The sequence below is a fragment of the Saccostrea cucullata genome, unplaced genomic scaffold (assembly GCF_032062105.1).
Source record: "Saccostrea cucullata isolate Sc308-1 unplaced genomic scaffold, CSIRO_AGI_Scuc_v1 ctg1213, whole genome shotgun sequence".
Lineage (NCBI taxonomy): Eukaryota > Metazoa > Mollusca > Bivalvia > Ostreida > Ostreidae > Saccostrea > Saccostrea cuccullata.
Window position 1 is genome coordinate 149323 of NW_026923916.1, and position 21185 is coordinate 170507.

Sequence of the window (21185 nt, forward strand, 5' to 3'; positions counted from 1 at the left end):
GCGTGATTTACTAGATGCATGTATAAATTCTTCGTATTGAAGAACGAAAGCGATTTTGATATACGTATTACGATGAAGACCGCTTATGCCTAGCAGACATATTTTTAAAAAAAATATTGTAGAGGATTTTGTTTCATCCTGTAAGATCTTTAGCATTTTCAGCAGTGACATCGGTAATGTAAACTTCAATCATCGTCGCATATATAGCGTAAAGTAAAACGATTGTTGTAAAATGTTTTATGCGTTAGTATTGAAACACAACACACTTCCAGAGAGGGAAGGTATGTAGATAGAAAAAACATTTGAACTCATCATGCTAATTGGAATATATTTGAAAAATGAATAATTTTTGAAAATCACAAGGACATGAACATAGATGTTTCATTCCAGCATATATAATGAAGGGAGGCAAAAGTTATTTCAATCAACGATTATTTTTGAATCTATAGTTTTGACATCAATCATGTTTGATTTATATATAAATGTGAGAAAATTTAACCTTCATATGTTGCCATACGTGGGCATCACACAAACACATCTTGTTTTTTTATCAATTAAGTCTACCACTGAAAATTACATTGTTTCAGGCGACTGTTCTCTGTGTGTTTGTGTATGTAAGTTATATCTGCTTTTTTTAAATCGTGTCAACTTCTTTCAATAGACAATACTGAACTCATCACATATTTATTCATAATTGTCATTAACAAGTGGCAAAATGATATGCCAGACATAAAATCAAAACTTAAATGTTGCCCAACGTACTAGAAAGAAGCCCCTTATGTGTTTTGTGTCCTTTTTATTACTTCCTTCGAGTCTGTATCAATAAAACATATTAAATTGAAATAAAACGATCTTAACGTTTGACATTTAGTAGAAATATTTTATGGTTGCTTCAAAATTAAGAAGATAAAGCAGGCTAGTACTGGAAAATAGTATCTAAAAGATTAAGTGCAGCTATATGGGAAATGTGAACATCCGAAGGCAATGAACCAAAAAGGAAACTAGGAAGACAAAATATATTTAATTAAAATGGTTAGTACATATCATGCAAATGAAATGAATTTAGATAAACATCATGAGTATTGCATAAGTATAACTGGAACATTACCGGCATGTGTAATCCTGTCTCCTATTCAACTGGAGACGAAATGGAAAGTTAACCTATATATTACCCTGTTAATCCTTCGATCGAGGTAATGAACCCTTTGCGATGAAAAGTAATGTGAAAGGTAAAGGTATTTTAATCATCTTTATCTGCAATCTTTCTGACCATTTTGAATTAAAAAATATTGTTGTACAATTCTTTCCATCAATTGATTCATTAAGTTCACATATAATTGAAAGTGATTAATTACCAAAAGGGTAAATCACTTTTCCCATTGCATTGAGTATCATTTTACAATTTCATTATAACATGGCTTTTTTCAGCACAAGAACATCTTACCTACTGGTCAAAAATTTTACAAACGCTGTGAAAATACCCTTGCTCATTACAACTTAATTTGTACTTTGCCAAGTGTACAATAGAAGATATTTTAAAAAAGAGTGCATTTTTGTTATATAATCAATAGATTCACTACTATTAAAACACAAGAACCACTGTTTCATGAGCTTCGAGTTTTATGAAAGAGACGCCCATTTGTAAGCAATTGATCGAATATCGATCGTTTGCTAAATACCCGGGAGCGGAGGGAACTATTTTCAGAGAAATGATGAATTTTTCACTACTTTCCATCTTAATACAAAATGGTCATGGAAACAAAACAATTAGTCGCAAGAAACAATATTTTGAAATAATTCCCAGACCCTACAGGAAAAACTCACCCTAAAGTCCTGAATTTCACAATTCTGGTTAGTATATGTATTGTCCAGGAATAAAAAAGAAGACATACGCCCCGCAAGCATAATTAAAGAGGTATATATTGGAATCAGCATGCCCGGTTTTGTGTAGATCTTAATTTAAGGGTACTCACCACAAACAAAAAATGGATATGCGGGGTGATATATATTTTTTGACTGATTTTGATTTGAAATGACATTAATAATAAATCCCTCAAATATAAAGAAATCGTAGGTTTTCCTTGGTGCTTAGATATGAGATTTTGTTTTGCCGTCTATATAATTCCATACAAAATTTTGCACAATTCTTTAACCTTATCACAAAATCTGATATAATTCTCCCAATCTAACTTGGTAAACAGGTTCAGGTTGTCAATTTAAATGTAAATCTATGAGAAATAATGCTGATTTCTGAAAAAAGTTTGTTTGTGTTATTTATCCTTAACAGGCTTTTTCAAAGTTTTGTTTTTAGTCTCAAACTTATTTGGTTCATAAAGGTGACAATTTAATACAAGAAATTGCCAGTTCTGTAGATGCAAGAATGATATGCAATTACTTTTTTCATCAAGATTACAAAGAATTTTTATGAATTCGTAATCAAAGATTCAGGGGTATATAGTTATTGACCTGTCTGTCTGTTTGTCCGCAAATACTTTTAATTAACCTTGTCCATAACTTTCGACTGGGCGGGCTATGGCTTTGTATTTCACAAGTGTATTCCTTGTGACAAGGCCTTTCTTTGGTTACCACAAAATTTGAGCCCTTAATTGTTTGACCCTCTTTTACACACACAAAAAAAATACTCAAATAAAAAACTGGCACAACTTTCGAACAGTTTATGTAAGGATATTCATAAATTACATCTATATTCATTGTGACAATACCTTTCAATCGTATATTAAATATTTTGACCTTAATATTAGAGTTTGACTTTTTAAAAACTTAAATCTTTGCCGTAAATTTTCTTCTTTGATCAGAGATGTTCTTTTTCTTTGGTATAAAACTGAAGAACTAGCATCATTCTTAATTACAAATTATGGCAAGAAATTATTAAGTTAACTAACAGTATTCGAGCTCAAAAGTCAATCAATACAAATCAGGAACAGAGTAAACATGGGGCCTCTAAAACATCAGAGATGGGATTAGGCGCCATGGAGGAGTGAGTATCTCCTGCCGACCGCTCACAACTGCCGTGTGCTCCTTGTCATGATTGGGAAGTCACAGAAAAAATCCATCGACAATTCAGTTTGTCAAAATTGGTCTAACAGTTAGTGTCATAAAACGTCAGTCGTGATTTGACTTAATAACTAGATTGTATTTGCTGACAATGGCATTGTATCGACAACAGAAATAACGAAATGATGACTAAACGAGATTGTATATATTCTCGTTGCATATATCAAAGTAAATTACACGTAACGGCTCCTTTATAATTAGCCCCTAGCATATGAGTTGGGAGATACATATAGTGACGCGCTAATGTGTGTTTATTGTGGGTGTTAGTTTGTACTAGTGAAAATGTAAGTGACATACATTGTAATTTGCATCAGAATCGAATGATACCAAATGCTACCTTGATTTATAGGCCCATAAGCCTCTTGTTTCAAATGTTTAATTAAGAAATAAGATATCATTTTTAGAGTTTCATTGGGATATGACATGAAGTCGGTCACGTGATCAAATTCCATAACGCCCTTCGGGCGTTATGGTAGATTGATCACGTACCGACTTCTTGTCATACTCAATGAAACTCTTAAAAAAGATATTTTATTTCTTATATTTGTATTGGACGTTTTAGTCGTGTTACATAGAGAATATTACATACTAAAATCCATATCATATGTCATATCAGCCCGAGGGCCGGAGTCCCGAAGGCTGATATGGGGTCCGAGGGCTGATGTGACATATGATATGGATTTTAGTATGTAGTATTCTATTTATCATATATTTAAAACACTTAATATGCAAGTTCACATATGGTCATTGATGAATATTTCGTGCTTGTTTGTGACATTTCTCTTTAAAATCTAATAGAGCCTATTTTAGGTTACTGAAAAAAATTTAGACCATAAATGTCATTAAAGAAAGATTTATTATGAATATTAAAATAAAATCAAGTAAATTGACTTTTAAACGTTATACAAACGTTACTTTCGGTTTGATATGGATTTTCTGCCCGCCGGTTCGATACGTGATATGGATTTTCGGACCGGGCCGTGATATGGGGTATTGTGACGTCACCCGTATCACACCGTGCAGAATCGATATATTTTCTACTAAGTATATGATAAATAGAGAATAATACATACCCTTTTCCATATCACATCCTGTATCAGCCCGAGACACCAGTATCAGCCAGAGGGCCGAAGGCAGGGCTGATACGGCTATTGTGACGTCAGCTATATCGCATATGCAAAAAACCTGGGGCCCGTTTTACAAAAGGACTTACGACTTAAGACCAAATTGAATTCTTCATATCACTTTTTAATTTGCATTATATCGAAAACTATTTTAGACTTTTTAGAAGGAGTGTGGTAAGATATTTTTACACAAACAATTTCAAAGAGAATTCTTAATTTTGCAAAATTTTACAGTCATCTGAAGTTTTGGTCTTAGTCGTGAGTTCTTTTGTAAAACGGGCCCTGTATTTATTACTAAGAGTGTAATAAAAAGAATTATTTCCTATCTAGCTTGTAACACGAGCTTTGATTGGTTACAAAGTCGGGTGTAAATATCCGTGCACCCGACTTGAGCCGGGTGTAAATAAAACGTGACGTCACAATGCATAGGTTTTCTATAATACAAAGCAAATCGATATGTTGAGACACACTCTAAAGCATTGTTATGGGTACAAAGGAAATAAATTCGTTATCCAGGTTCAATCAAGGGTGTACGGGGATTTACCCCGGGTTGTATTCCATACACCCTTCGGCCTCAGGGTGTATGGAATAAAACCCGGGGTAAATCCCCGTACACCCTTGATTCGGCCTCAGGGTGTATGGAATACAACCCGGGGTAAATCCCCGTACACCCTTGATTGAACCTGGATAACTAATAATATAGGATTTATTTAGACTTTGCTTTGGAAATGCAAGATAACGTATCTATGACGTCATGTGACGTCACAATGGAACTTTCCAAATGACTCGTGCTGTTTGCTTTTCATACTCAAGAAAGTCTGATCATGTGACCAACTGCATGCCATTGAAAATTGAATTTCAATTTTATTAGCATTGTTATATAAGGAAAGACATCAGCAAATGTAAATATATTGAATTTAATTTCTTAATGGTCCAAAACACAAAAGATGGAAGAAGTGCATTTTATCAGTAAATATGGTACATTGAACTTTACTTTTCCCGATTACATGGAACATAACAATCAACATGAAATACATTTATCTCGATATACTCTCAAGATTATATTACAGACAGAAAATGAATTTTTATTTACAGTATGAACAGAAAACAACTAGAAAGTCTGCTATTGCAAGCAAAAGCGTATGTCGCCCCGAACTGGGCAAGGCTTTCATTTTTGTCGTCACTAAAACAATACCCATTAGCTATGTTTGGACAACCATCAACTCGTATAAGTCCTTTCGGTAATTTTGATTTTTAAAAAATCAAAGTTAAAGAATTTTTACTTTTCCATGTTTCCATGGCAACTATTGACAATTAGCAATTTTTAAAGTCAACACGCACAATTGCAGATACTAATTATTTAATCAATAAAGTTTCATAACGAATGTCCAAGGGACCTGAGAGAACACTCCTGGACATAATTCGTCGCTTTTAGCAGGTTTCCATGGCAACGGTAGCCATTTTGAAACTGAATGACCACACAACACAACTTCAACCAGTGATCGTCCTTTGAGGAAAGTTTCAGGAAGACTGTCCCAGCCATCTCAGAGAAACAGCCGTAGAACAAAAACATGCGTACAATCGCAATATGTCTCCCCCGACTTCGTTCGGGGCGACATAATAAACCAAGCAACTTAAGTAGAAAATGTGTACGACATTTCTGGAAATTTTGCAATAATTCATCAAAGAGATATCGCTCAATAAAACATGTTTCAGTTTGAACTGCCATTTTTTTAAACCTAGGAAAAAATAACAGAATTAAGCACTTTCCTAGACTTCTTTATCATGTTCTAATACTAATCAAAGCAGATAGATACTTCTAAAAGAAAACCTAAGAAAAGAATTAAAACTACGCACTATATATGGAAAAAAAGCTCAGTGATCTTTATTCATTTTATTTACCCTCTTCGAATGCAAACAGATACCTGCTTTTGAAAGCTAGTATTTGCGGATAATCCGTAGCAATCTTGTATGGAACTGTTTTAAGACTAGAGTCAATCAGAGGATAAATCCGCAATAAATTGAATCATGTTCGAGAAGACATGGCATTTTCATGACCTTTGTTTTGAAATCAAGGCCTTAAGGGTGATTCACCGCAGAAAATCGGAAAAGAGAATAATAAGCCAGAAAGAGGATTGACATCTACAAAGAGCAGTTTTTAGCTCTACTGGTCAGAGACCAGAAGAGCTTATGCGATAGTAATGCGTCCGGCGTCCGTCCGTCTGTCCGTCTGTCTGTCCGTCTGTCTGTAAACAATTTTTCAAAATGCTACTCCTCCTACAGTTTTGGTCTAATTTCAATATAACTTGGCACACAAGTAGACTACACTAAGATACATAATTCTGTGTATCGGTTTTTGATTTCGATGAACGGTGTTGCCGTGGTTACTAAAAATAGAAATTTCTGTGAAATTCTTTCAAAATGCTACTCCTCCTACAGTTTTGGTCTGATTTCAGTATAACTTGGCACACAAGTAGACTACACTAAGATACATAATTCTGTGTATCGGTTTTTGATTTCGATGAACGGTGTTGCCGTGGTTACTAAAAATAGAAATTTCTGTGAAATTCTTTCAAAATGCTACTCCTCCTACAGTTTTGGTCTGATTTCAGTATAACTTGGCACACAAGTAGAATACACTAAGATACATAATTCTGTATATCGGTTTTTGATTTCGATGAACGGTGTTGCGGTGGTTACTAAAAATAGAAATTTCTGTGAAATTCTTTCAAAATGCTACTCCTCCTACAGTTTTGGTCTGATTTCAGTATAACTTGGCACACAAGTGGAATACACTAAGTTACATAATTCTGTTTATCGGTTTTTGATTTAGATGAACGGTGTTGCCGTGGTTACTAAAAATAGAAATTTCTGTGAAATTCTTTCAAAATGCTACTCCTCCTACAGTTTTGGTCTGATTCCAGTATAATTTGGCACACAAGTAGAATACACTAAGATACATAAATCTGTGTATCGGTTTTTGATTTAGATGAACGGTGTTGCGGTGGTTACTAAAAATAGAAATATCTGTAAAATTGTTTCAAAATGCTACTCCTCCTACAATTTTGGTCTGATTTCAATATAACTTGGCACACAAGTAGAATACACTAAGATACATAATTCTGTGTATCAAATTTTAATTTTGATGAACTGTGTTGCCGTGGTTACTAAAAATTGAAATGTCTGTAAAATTGTTTCAAAATGCTACTCCTCCTACAGTTTTGGTCTGATTTCAATATAACTTGGCACACAAGTAGACTACACTAAGAACATAAAGAGACTTTATCAACGATTATTATTCTGTATATTGCTGTTGTAAAGTTTCAAATCCCAGCTGCTTAAGTACTCTTCTCTTCCTTTGCTATAAGTTCAAACCAGTAGAGCTTCAGTCTTGACAGAGACTTCTGGTTAATTTCTATATCATATCTCAAGACTAGAAAATTTGTTTAGTCTAAGCAATAGTGTATGTGTCAAACTGAGCTGACCTTAAAGCCCAAAATTGGAGTTTAGAATATATGAAAGTGTGCAACCGATTAAGTCAAATTGTCCGAATCTTGAACATAATCAACATTTAATGGGAGAACATTGATTGATTTTACGTTTTCTTCTGTAAAAATTTAATGTTGATCTTAAATTAAATAGTTTAGGAAATCAGTAAAATATTCAATGGATTTTACGTCACGTAGACAATGTTATCACTTTATCAAAATATGCGCTAGGCTAAAATCGCGGATCTTCATGCATGAGATAAGGGAAGGTATGTCCACTAAACGATATGTTTTATCGATATTGTCGACAACGCTGTATAAGCACCTCGATCGTAATTCATAACGCATATTTCCACATTGCTCCACATTCAACTTCATGTAGCATTGTTAGTGAAACTATTGTACCCATTTTTACATCCCAATGTTCGATGATGTGTCAACACATCATCTTTTTAGCTCTACTGGTCAGAGACCAGAAGAGCTTATGCGATAGTAATGCGTCCGGCGTCCGTCCGTCTGTCCGTCTGTCTGTCCGTCTGTCTGTAAACAATTTTTCAAAATGCTACTCCTTTTACAATTTTGATCTGATTTCAATATAACTTGGCACACAAGTAGACTACACTAAGATACATAATTCTGTGTATCGGTTTTTGATTTTGATAAACGGTGTTGCCGTGGTAACTAAAAATAGAAATTTCTGTGAAATTTCTTTAAAATGCTACTCCTCCTATAGTTTTGGTCTGATTTCAATATAACTTGGCACACAAGTAGACTACACTAAGATACATAATTCTGTGTATCGGTTTTTGATTTCGATGAACGTTGTTGCCGTGGTTACTAAAAATAGAAATTTCTGTGAAATTCTTTCAAAATGCTACTCCTCCTACAGTTTTGGTCTGATTTCAATATAACTTGGCACACAAGTAGACTACACTAAGATACATAATTCTGTGTATTGGTTTTTGATTTTGATAAATGGTGTTGCCGTGGTAACTAAAAATAGAAATTTCTGTGAAATTCCTTTAAAATGCTACTCCTCCTACAGTTTTGGTCTGATTTCCATTTAACTTGGCACACAAGTAAACAACACTAAGATACATAATTCTGTGTATCGGTTTTTGATTTCGATGAACGTTGTTGCCGTGGTTACTAAAAATAGAAATTTCTGTGAAATTCCTTTAAAATTCTACTCCTCCTACAGTTTTGGTCTGATTTCAATATAACTTGGCACACAAGAAGACTACACTAAGATACATAATTCTATTTATCAGTTTTTCATTTCGATGAACGTTGTTGCCGTGGTTACTAAAAATAGAAATTTCTGTGAAATTGCTTTAAAATGCTACTCCTCCTTCAGTTTTGGTCTGATTTCAATATAACTTAGCACACTAGCAGACTACACTAAGATACAAAATTCTGTGTATCGGTTTTTGATATCGATGAACGTTGTTGCCCTGGTTACTAAAAATAGAAATTTCTGTGAAATTCCTTTAAATTGCTACTCCACATACAGTTTTGGTCTGATTTCAATATAACTTGGCACACAAGTAGACTACACTAAGATACATAATTTTCTCTATCTGTTTTTGATTTCGATGAACGTTGTTGCTGTGGTTACTAAAAATAGACATTTCTGTGAAATTCTTTCAAAATGCTACTCCTCCTACAGTTTTGGTCTGATTTCAATATAACTTGGCACACAAGTAGACTACACTAAGATACATAATCAGTTTTTGATTTCAGTAAACGGTTTTGCTGTGGTAACTAAAAATAGAAATTTCTGTGAAATTCCTTTAAAATGCTACTCCTCCGACAGTTTTGGTCTGATTTCAATATAACTTCGCAAACTTGTAGACTACACTAAGAACATAAAACGATATGTTTTATCGATATTGTCGACAACGCTGTATAAGCACCTCGATCGTAATTCATAACGCATATTTCCACATTGCTCCACATTCAACTTCATGTAGCATTGTTAGTGAAACTATTGTACCCATTTTTACATCCCAATGTTCGATGATGTGTCAACACATCATCTTTTTAGCTCTACTGGTCAGAGACCAGAAGAGCTTATGCGATAGTAATGCGTCCGGCGTCCGTCCGTCTGTCCGTCCGTCTGTCTGTAAACAATTTTTCAAAATGCTACTCCTTTTACAATTTTGATCTGATTTCAATATAACTTGGCACACAAGTAGACTACACTAAGATACATAATTCTGGTCTGATTTCAATATAACTTCGCAAACTTGTAGACTACACTAAGAACATAAAACGATATGTTTTATCGATATTGTCGACAACGCTGTATAAGCACCTCGATCGTAATTCATAACGCATATTTCCACATTGCTCCACATTCAACTTCATGTAGCACTACACTAAGAACATAAAGAGACTTTATCAAGGATCATTATTCTTTCTATTGCTGTTGTTAAGTTTCAATTCCCAACTGCTGAAGTACTTTTCTCTTCCTTTGCTATAAGTACAAACCAGTAGAGCTTCAGTCTCGACAGAGACTTCTGGTTTTTAATTCTATTCTTCCATTCTTGATAAAGCAATGTTGAACAAAATCTCAGATAAAACGTTCTATCGTTAAAATGATTATCATATTGTCCTACGGACCCGCATTAACGATAGAATTCGTTCCGCATATTCATAATGTATTAAGATTAGACACGGGCGATAACTCGTACTCAGCGCATTTAATACGAACAATCCAGAAAGTTCCGAATGTAATCATGGCAGGTAAATTTGAAGCAAGAAAAACCGCTGAGAAAATTAGTTGAATATGCGTCTTCATATGGATAATTTTTGGGGTTATTTTAAAAGTTTTGTTTTGATTATTTAGTAGTTATTTTCAGCTCAACCCCTACTGTATCATTCAAAATCATTTCGGGGCTGATCCGCTCCTGAACCAGTTTCCTACATTGCAAGTATACCGGTATGGGACGTATTTTAACTGTGGTTAGAGCTCGAGACACCGTTAGATTATTCTAACTAGACAAAATCTTTGATTATCTCTGAAACAATATAGCAAGGTTTAACTACATCAATTAGAAATCTTGTCAGCTATGTATTCTTTTTTTATTGTTTACATAGTTAACTTCCTAATGTTTGACTATATTAAGTCGATATCGTGTCGTCATTGGCTTCTTTTTAGGTCACCAGGTGACCTATTGATATCCGTTTTCGTCCGTCGTAGTTCGTCTTGCGTTAACATTTGAACATTTTCAGCTTCTTCTCTGCAACCGCTCAATCAATTTTTGTATAACGTATTTATGGAAGAAGGGGAACAAGAATTGTGAATTTCGTGGTCCTGCCCCCCCCCCCCTGGGGCCTGAGGGTGGGGGAAAAAGCACTAAAATTAATGCAATCTTTAAAAATCTTTTTCTTAACTCTTGGACATCAAGTCAAACTGTTAGCATGAATGTAATAAGCATCGAGTCCTCTACCAAAGCTCTAAAACCATGGCCCCAGGGTCAAGGGTTCTAGTGTTAGGGCGGGGCTATATATATGTAGCATATGGAGATGATAACGATCAGTATTCAAGATTTCAAGTACATACAAGCTAATTCAGAGAATTCGTGTCCCCCGCTTAGGGAAAAAGTCGGCTCCCCCTGACTGAATTTGTAGAATTATTAAATGTATACATGTATACTGAAGCAAATAAAATACATGTATGTCAATATGCATATAAAGATTTGATTGCTTATTCTTTATTATGTGTATAGAAGATTTTTTTTATGTGGAATGTTTATCACACTGTAATGATGATTTTATAACCTCATAAATTTTTCATTTCACATGCTGAATACTATCATTTAGTAAAAAAAAAAAGTATTTAAAAAAAAGAAAGAAAAAAAAAGGACCGACCGAGGTTCGATCCCGGGACCTCTCACATTTAAAGCGAGAGACATAACCACTAGACCACGGAATCGCTTTCCATGGGCATGACGTATATGCAGAACTGAAGTCACATACATGTATATATTCATGTTTTCATGTTCGGTATTCTCAAAATTTTACACAATCCATGGTGTTTGATTTATTTAGCCTTTATTAAACAGTTCTAATAGATGTAATAAGAACATAAAGTCCGCCGAGAACCTGTTTTATACGCAATAACTCTCCTCATGCCCCTGCGCTAAAAATAGCGACATGTAATACTATAAATATTAATAAAACAAACGGGGCGGGGCACTTTGAGAGGGGCGAGAGACGTCCTAGGGAGTTTTGGTATAAAATTACATTGCATAAGCTCAAAATCTTCTTGAAATATCGCCCGGAAATGATAGTATTACACACAGACAGAATGTATAAATTTACGACCTTGAACTTTGACCTTTTGACCTCAAAATCAATAGGGGTCTTCATTAGGCCACAGGGAGTTGTTATATAAAATTTCATTGCAATAGCTCAAATGGTTCTAGAGATATCTTATGGAAACGAAAGTGTTTTAACAGACAGAATTTGCTTATTTATGACCTTGACCTTTGACCTTTTGACCTCAAAATCAATAGGGGTCTTCTTTAGTCCATAGGGAGTTGCTATGCTAAATTTCATTGCAAAAGCTCAAAGGGTTCTCGAGATATCGTGTGGAAACGAAAGCGTTACAGACAGACAGAAAGACGGACGGACGGACAAACCCAAATTAATATCCCCCACTTTTCAAGCGGGGGACAAAAACTATACAAAATAGAAGCAGAGCAAACACAGACCTCCAAAACATCAGAGGTGGGATCAGGTGTCATGGAGGAGTGAGCATCTCCTGCCGACCGGTCACACCCGCCGTGTGCTTCTGGTCATGATCGGGAAATAACTGGGTATAAAACAAACTATGATAAGGAAGGGTGCCTCTTCAAAAATTGTGAATTTCATGGCCCTAAGGTTAGAGGTTCTGGTGTTTGGTTGGAACTCTATCACGCATATAGTGAAAATGCATTAATTCTTTGAATATCCTTTTCTCTACTCCTGGGTATTAAACAAACTAACTACATACATAGTTCATGGTGAGGAAAAGTGCCTCTTTAAAAATAGTGATTTTCATTGCCCCGGAGTCAAGTGTTCTGGTGTTAGGATGGAGCTCTATTGAATATACAGTAAAATGCATTAATTCTTCGGATTTTTTTCTGCTTATGGGTAATAATCAAACTAATTTTATAATTTGGACAAGGAATGGTGCCTCCTCGCTCGAAAATTATAAATTTGATGGCCCCAGGGTCAGGGGTACTTGTTTTAGGGCCCGATTCTAAAAATTGTAATGAAAATGCATCCGTTCTTCGAAAATCTTGTTTTCTTGTTATTAATCAGATGAACTACTGTAGATCACTAAATTTTCGCGACACCTTATTTTCGCGAGATAGCCATTGACTCTTTATTAGCGAGAAATAATTTTCACGAATTGTTGTTTTCCTCTATGTAATCGTAAGGAATACTTTTAAACGCGAGAATGAAATTTTCGCGACCGCATTGTCTCGCGTAATTACGCGAAAATAAAGTTCTCGCGAATAAAACGTGATTTACAGTACCTATATATCTATGATGAGCAAAAGTTCCTAAGTAATTGCAAATTTCAAAGCCCCTGGGTCAGGGGTACAGTAGGGGGTTCTGGTGTTAAGGTTGGATTTTATTGATAATATACTGAAAATGAATTAATGCTTTGAAATCTGCTCTTTTTAGTATTATTCAAACATTTATGATGAGTGAGGGTTCCTTTTCCAAAATTGTTAAATATGTGGCTCCAGGGTCAGGGGTTCATGTGGGGTGGAAGCACTTCTGATAATTGCTGATTATTAATTAGTTGAAATGCATTTTTTGTTCTCCTACTCTGCTTATGGGTATTAAGTAACCAAACTAAGCAAGCTAAGTGTATAGTTATGATAAGCAATGGTGCCTTTTTTTTCAAAATGATTGAGAATGTCATGGCCTCTAGTTTGAAACAAACCAAATCCAATGGTTAGAGAGTTGTTGCATGATGCTCAGATGACCTACATGGTGCCTATTGTTTCTTATTTACATCATTCCCATCACAATATTAACAGATATCGAGTAGACATCGTGAACATTCAACCTGTTTTTAGGTCACCTGAGTAACTCAGGTGACCTATTGCTATCCATTTTCGTCCGTCGTCGTGTGTCGTGCGTCGTGTGTTAACATTTTGAACATTTTCAGCTTCTTCTCTGAAACCAAAGAACCAATTTCAACCAAATTTGGTATACAGCATCTATGGGTAAAGGGGAACAAAAATTGTTAATTTTATGGTCCCCCCTGGGGCCTAAGGGGTGGGGCCAAAACCACTAAATTTATTGCAATCTTTTAAAATCTTCTTCTTTACTCCTACCCCCGTGGGGACCCGGGTTAGAATAGGTCCTCAGTACCCCCTTGCTTGTCGTAAAAGGCGACTAAATGGGGCGGTCCTTCGGATGAGACCGTTTAAACCGAGGCCCCGTGTCACAGCAGGTGTGGCACGATAAAGATCCCTCCCTGCTCAAAGGCTCTGAGTGCCGAGCATAGGCCTAAATTTGCAGCCCTTCACTGGCAATGGTGACGTCTCCATATCTGTGAAATATTCTGGAGAGGGACGTTAAACAGTATACAATCAATCAATCTTTACTCCTGGACATCAAGCAGGCAAACTGTTGGCATGAATGTAATGAACATTGAGTCCCCTACCAAAATTATGAAATTCATGGCCCCAGGGTCAGGGGTTTTAGTGCTAGGGCGGGGCTATATAGAGAATATAGTGAAAATGCTTTAATTCTTTGAAAATCTTCTTCTCTGCTCCTGAGTATTAGGAAAACTAACTAAGTACATAGTAATGATGAGCAAGAGTACCTCTTCCAAAATTGTGAATTTTATGGCCCCAGGATCAAGGGTTCTGGTGTAAGGGCGGGGCTCTATTGATTATATAGTGAAAATGCATTTATTCTTTGAAAATCTTCTTCTCTGCTTCTGGGTATTAAATAAACTAACTAAGTACATAGTTATGACTAACAAAGAGTGCCTCTTCCAAAATTGTGAATTTTATGGCCCCAGGGTCAGGGGTTCTGATGTTAAGATGGGGCTCTATTGATTACATAGTGAAAATGCATTAACTCTTTGAAAATCTTCTTCTCTCTTCTGAGTATTAAATAAACTAAGTACGTAGTTATGATGAGCAAGAGTGCCTCTTCCAAAATTGTGAATTTTATGGCCCCAGGGTCAGGGGTTCTGGTGTAAGGGCGGGGCTGTATTGATTATATAGTGAAAATGCATTAACTCTTTGAAAATCTTTTCCTTTGCTCCTGGGTTTTATGCCAATGATCCAAGTATATATTTTATGGTGAAGAAAGGTGCATCTCGCAAAATGGTTATTTTTAATGCCCCCCTGGGTCGGGGGGTTTACATGGTCTGAATATAAATTAATGCTTTGAAATCTGCTTTTTGGTATTAATCAACCATTTTATGATAAAATTTGCAAAATTTTGAAATACTAGTATGTGGCCTCAGGATCAGTGGTTCCTTTGGGATGAGGTGCACAACTGGTGATAAAGTGGAAGTGCATTTTCTCTTTGTTTCTCTGATCTACCTCTGGGTAATAAGTAAATAGAGTAAGCATGCTAAGTTTATAATTATGATTAGTAATGGTGCCTCTTTCAAAATTGTGAATTTCATGGCCTCTGGTTTAAAACACGAACCAAAATTAATTGTTTGAAAGTTGTTACACAATACTCAGGTTACCTATAAGGCCAGTGGGCCTCTTGTTCTTGTTCACATCGTAAACATTGTCGACATTGAAATATTGGACGACATCGAGTCTACATCTTGTCAACATTGAACCCCTTTTCTTGTTAATGAAATTCACACGTTATTGCAAAGGAGGTCGATGGGAGCGTAGTATAAAATCAGCTAGCTTTGTTTACGCTGTAGACATGGAAATTATAACATTGTAAACGATGTTCACTCGATACCATATCAACATTGTGTACATTGTGTTGCAATGTTGACATAAAATGTAAAGTAATAACAACGTAACTTAATATCGCATTTTCTTTGTAAACTTTGCGATGTCCACGATGTCAACATTATGGCGAATGAAAATAATATAGACGATATTAATGATATCGTGTTAACATTTAGTCAACATTGCGTTGATGACAATGTCAATATACATGTAGAAATACTAACAACTGAGACGGTGTAAACACTATATTGTGTTAACATTGTCTACATTGCGATGTCGACAATATCGATTTGATAAAGTGAAGTGGACATGAATGGTTAAGTCAGCCTTATCATTGCTGCCTTAAGAGTTCTATCTAATCCTATATTAATATCATGGATGGCTTTAGATGACTTTTGATGCTGAATTGATTAAATGAAATTCTACAGTAAATGAAACAGTTTGATATAATCCTGAGTGTTTGTCTTTAAACTGATCACGACTCCAATAGACGTACGCAATATTTCTTTGTATCTTCGATAACAGCACGGGGTACATTATCCTCCTTTATCGTAATACGACACTGCTTTTACTCGATAAATCAAAATACTGCTTTTCTGCCTGAAGTAAGTTTGCATTTTCGTGCTTATACTCTTGGCTTTTTTGCGTGCACATCTTTCGTTGACCAAGCAAAAAGAACGTTGCCATCTGCCTCCCAGGATGAGATGAACGTAGATTTTGAGCAAATATCGACAGCTCCCTTTCTACAGAGGAAATTGCAGAGCCCTTTTTCAGTCTTAAATATTTAAAATATTCCCAAGAATCGAAAATAATTTTTGATTACCATACCTAAAATACTTGATTCCGAAAAAAAATCCCTTCGAAACAAAAATTGATGGCGGGTTTCAGTAAATGTTTACTGAACCTCTTTCTTTACTCCTCACTTAATATTTACAGCATTATACAGGACGATTTCCAAACATGGAGTTAAGTACAAAAACCGAGAATTAATATAAACACACTAAATTTACGAAATTCCTCTGGCTAACCAGAAACCGCATTTAGACAAATCCATGAGAAAATGAATAAAAACTTGTGGTTTTAAAGAGGTTTTGTTTAAAATATTTTTTAACAAACTTTTTTGTAAACGTAATGCACATTTAGGGTTGATATAGAATTTCACAGAGAATTCTATTTTTATGTACCATGGTGAAATCAAAAACGAATCACTACTTATGTTCCAAGTTATATTGAAAAGACCAAAACTTACATGTACAAAAATATTTAGTAACCATGGGATTCAAAAAATCCTATGTCTTAGTGTAGTCTAATTGTGTGCTAGCAATAAACAAGATGTGTTTCATTGAAACAAAAACTGATGTAAGGAACTTGTGTGCAAGTTATATTTATGGCGAGGGTAACCATGGCAACACCTTGAAATCAAAAAAGCAATTCAGATCTTGTGTGCCAAGGAAATCAAAACTGTTGAAAACACATGGAAGGTCTTTTCGCATGAAATACACCTGTGAAATATTAAAGCCTTATTACTAACGTTTCAAAAGTTATAGTGAAGATGCACTATTCTATGTATCTTAGTGTAGTCTACTTGTGTAACGGTTTTTAAACCGCATTTAGACAAATCCATGAGAAAATGAATAAAAACTTGTGGTTTTAAAGAGGTTTTGTCTAAAATATTTTTTAACAAACTTTTTTGTAAACTTAATGCACATTTAGGGTTGATATAGTCAATTCTACATGTACCGTGAACGAACACGTCTTGAAAGCTTACATTAGCTGGGATTAAAAATCCGTCACTTCGAGCTAGCAATAAACAAATGTGGTGAAAACACATGGCAATAGGTCAAAAGCTTTTCAAAACACAAGAAATACACCTGTGAAATATTAAACTTAAGCCTTCTTACTAACGGTTCAAAAGTTATAGTTAAGATTAACGGTTTTTAAAGGGGGTCAAACTCTAAGGTCAAGGTAAAAATTGTTATAAAATGTCTTGTCACAAGGAATACACCAGTAAAATATGAAAGTCCTAGTACCAACTGTTCAAAAGTTATGATCTATGTTAAATTACCTGTTAAAGTCTTTTTAAAAGTGGGCTAAGGTCAAGGTCAAATAATTTTATACCAAATGAAAGGTCATGTCATAGTGAATACACAAGAATGAAAGCCATAGCACCAACTATTCAAATGTTATGGTTAATGTTCAAAAATTTATGATTTAAGTGGGTCAAACCCCAAGCTCAAGGTCACAAGGTTTAATTTGGTGGTACCGAATCGAATGAAAGGTCTTATCACACCGAATACACCTGTGAAATGTGAAAGCCATAGCCACACCACTCAAAAGTTATTTATGGACAAAGTTTATGCAGACAAACAAACAGACAGATGGACAGGGCAAAAACTATATACCCCCGAATCTTCAAATACGGGACATTAAGATTAACTTGTATTGAGAAATTTGATATGAATACGGCAGATTTTTAGTATTTAGAGCTTTTACATGAAAATATTTCGTATAGGACTATAACAGTGGTCTTCATTATTTTCTAGGATTTGTTAAAAAATCTTCCATGCAGTTTCTGGTATGCTTTCCTTTCGCTTTCCCTTGTCCATTTAAAGTGTTTATAACTCGGTAATTGGCGCTCATGGAACCTAGATTATTTAAGTAGTTAAGTGTAAAAACTACGTGTCTATACAACGCATACGTGTGTGTAGTTGATCGATACGCATTGAAACTTATTACTGTAATGAAACTAAGCGACACTAAAAGCACCCTTTACAAATCATTGTGCTTTACTGGAAAACAAATACATAGAATTCACAAGAAATTGATAATTATCCTAATCTAATTAAGAAATAACTAAACATTGGCATTTTATTGACCGGTCGACAGGGGATGCTCACTCCTCCATGGCACCTGATCCCACCTCTGATATGTTTGAGGTATTTGTTTGCTCTGTTCGTATTTTATAGTTTTATGGACTTTTTATCTTGAATATTGTTCGTTATCTCCTGATCCAACCTCTGATATTTTAGGGGTCTGTGTTTGTTCTGCTCGTATTTTGTAGTTTTATGGACTTTTGTTCTTGAATACTGTTCGTTATCTCCATATGTTTCATGCAAACTTCTGCCAAATGAAACATAACGTATTTTTGTGGGTCACCCGCCAACAAATTTACATTCATCCATATAATACTCGAGTATCAAATGCCAAATTATCCCATGCTATTCAAATCCTAGGTTGTAATTTATTCTCTGTTGAACAGATTTTAGATTCCAATATATCAGTGGTGATTCAATGATCAATTCAATCTGAAACTGTTTTGAACATTTTTTTTCAAATTTGCGTGTCTTTTAAAAACTGGCTTTATGTACATGTATGACTTGTAGGCAGCAGAACTCAAACTGCGAGTGGTTTTGATTTCAACTTCGCTTATACCATTTTAAAAAATGTGGCCCAACTAATTCTAAAAGAGTGAAATTTTAATAAACCGGTCTGTTTATATTCAAATATGAAAAAAAAAACTTTTATTGAGCATTGTTGAAAAATGATACAGAGTCCAGGGCGAGGCTTAAGAGTTGAACTAAACAAAAAAATCATTAGATAAAATAGAGGATATCTATATTGTGTGATTTGAATTTGGATTTATCCAACGGGTTGAAATGGTGTATATATTCGCGAGGCTTGCTGAGCGAATATACACCATTTCAACCAGTTGGATAAAGCCAATATCAAATCACACAATTATAGATGTTCTATTTATCTCATACGACTTTCGAGAAGGAAAAGTAAGTTACCATTGAGCATGTTCAGTTGCTTATTTGTAAAAAGTTATCTTTTTTACGATAACATAGAAAATGAGAAAATATGTGCTCTAAACTACCTACTTTATCTAGAGAAGATAAACTTTATTACCGATGAAACAGAAGACAAAACAAGGAAAGGCAAATTTAAATTGAACAACATAAGTCCTATTCAATTGGTACTTATACATGCTTTCTAGCGAAATATATCCAAATAGTGCAAGTTTAAACAGATAAGGCATGTTTGTTACCTATCTCTCGCCTATAGGATGTACCCTGTTCACAGCAAGCATACAACCTGCATGTGTGGATAGACCCGGTGAAATTGAAACCCTTCATGAAATCACTAAAACACTTTGTTTTGTTGATTTTTTTTTTAGATTGAAATAAAAAGTTATAGAGATTTTATTGATTTCTGTTGGCTTTCATTGCAATATTTTATATCATTAAAAAGCATAAGGTTTGTAAAAATATAGAATTCAAGGGTTTTTACAAAATGAATTACTAGTTCTTGTTTTAAATATTTCTAAATGAAATAAAGTGAAATACTTTTAGTCCACAAGTATCCGAAATATTCAAATACAGACATAAAATATTAAAAGTAAGTCAGTGTGACCCACTTTTCAGTTGACATATTCCGAGAACCTTGGATGTATCAACTGACAAATTTTGATGAATTGATGCCAATAATTGTCTGAAATATTTACATATACATTGCAGCTATAAAATTTCAAAAACGGGTTAGAGTGACCAATTAGTGCCTAAATACTTCTAACATTTTAAAGTATGTCATGATTAGTCTTTTTGGTCGAAATATTTTGAAGCCTAAGGAGACATCAGCTGACAAAGATGGATGATTATAGGCTTTAGAGTGTCCAAAGTATGTCTAAAACAATTTGAAAATAAATGCACAGTAAATCAAAGTTCCAAAAAATTCACAAAGTTTTCACCATAGTAAATCAAAGTTCCAAAGTTTTTACTATAGTTAATCAAACCTATTTTTGTAAATCAAAGTTGTTTTCACCACAGTAAATCAAAGTTCCAAAGTTTTTACTATAGTAAATCAAAGTTCCAAAGTTTTTACCATAGTAAATCAAAGTTCCAAAGTTTTTACCACAGTTAATCAAATTTCCAAAGTTTACCATAGTAAATCAAAGTTCCAAAGTTTTTACTATAGTAAATTAAAGTTCCAAAAACAAAGTTTTACTATAGTAAATCAAAGTTCCAAAGTTTTCACCATAGTAAATCAAAGTTTCAATTTCGTTTTTACTGTAGTAAATCAAAGTTTCAAAGTTTTCACCATAGTTAATCAAAGTTCCAAAGTTTTCACCATAGTTTCCAAAGTTATAACTTTGGTACTATTCAATAGTAAACTATAGTTAACTATAGTAGGGTAAAACAATAATAAACGCAAAATTCACAAAGTACGTGATCGTAACCTATTTTTGAATTGTTTCAAGGTCCCAAGATGCATCAACTAACAAGATTTGATTCTAAACCTGTCATTAATTTATCTAAAACAATGATCTTAAAGGTTTTTCGAAATAATTAGTCATAAAACTGGAGAAGTAGGTCACCTAGTTGATACACTAAAAGACAAGATGCATAAACTGAAACAATTATGATCATGAGCTTCAAAATATCAAATACATGCATCAAACTTAAAATGAATACCTGTAAAGTTTTCAAAGTAGGTCATACAATTTAGTGACCTGCATTTGTGTCAATGTGATACGAGATCTATAGATACATAGC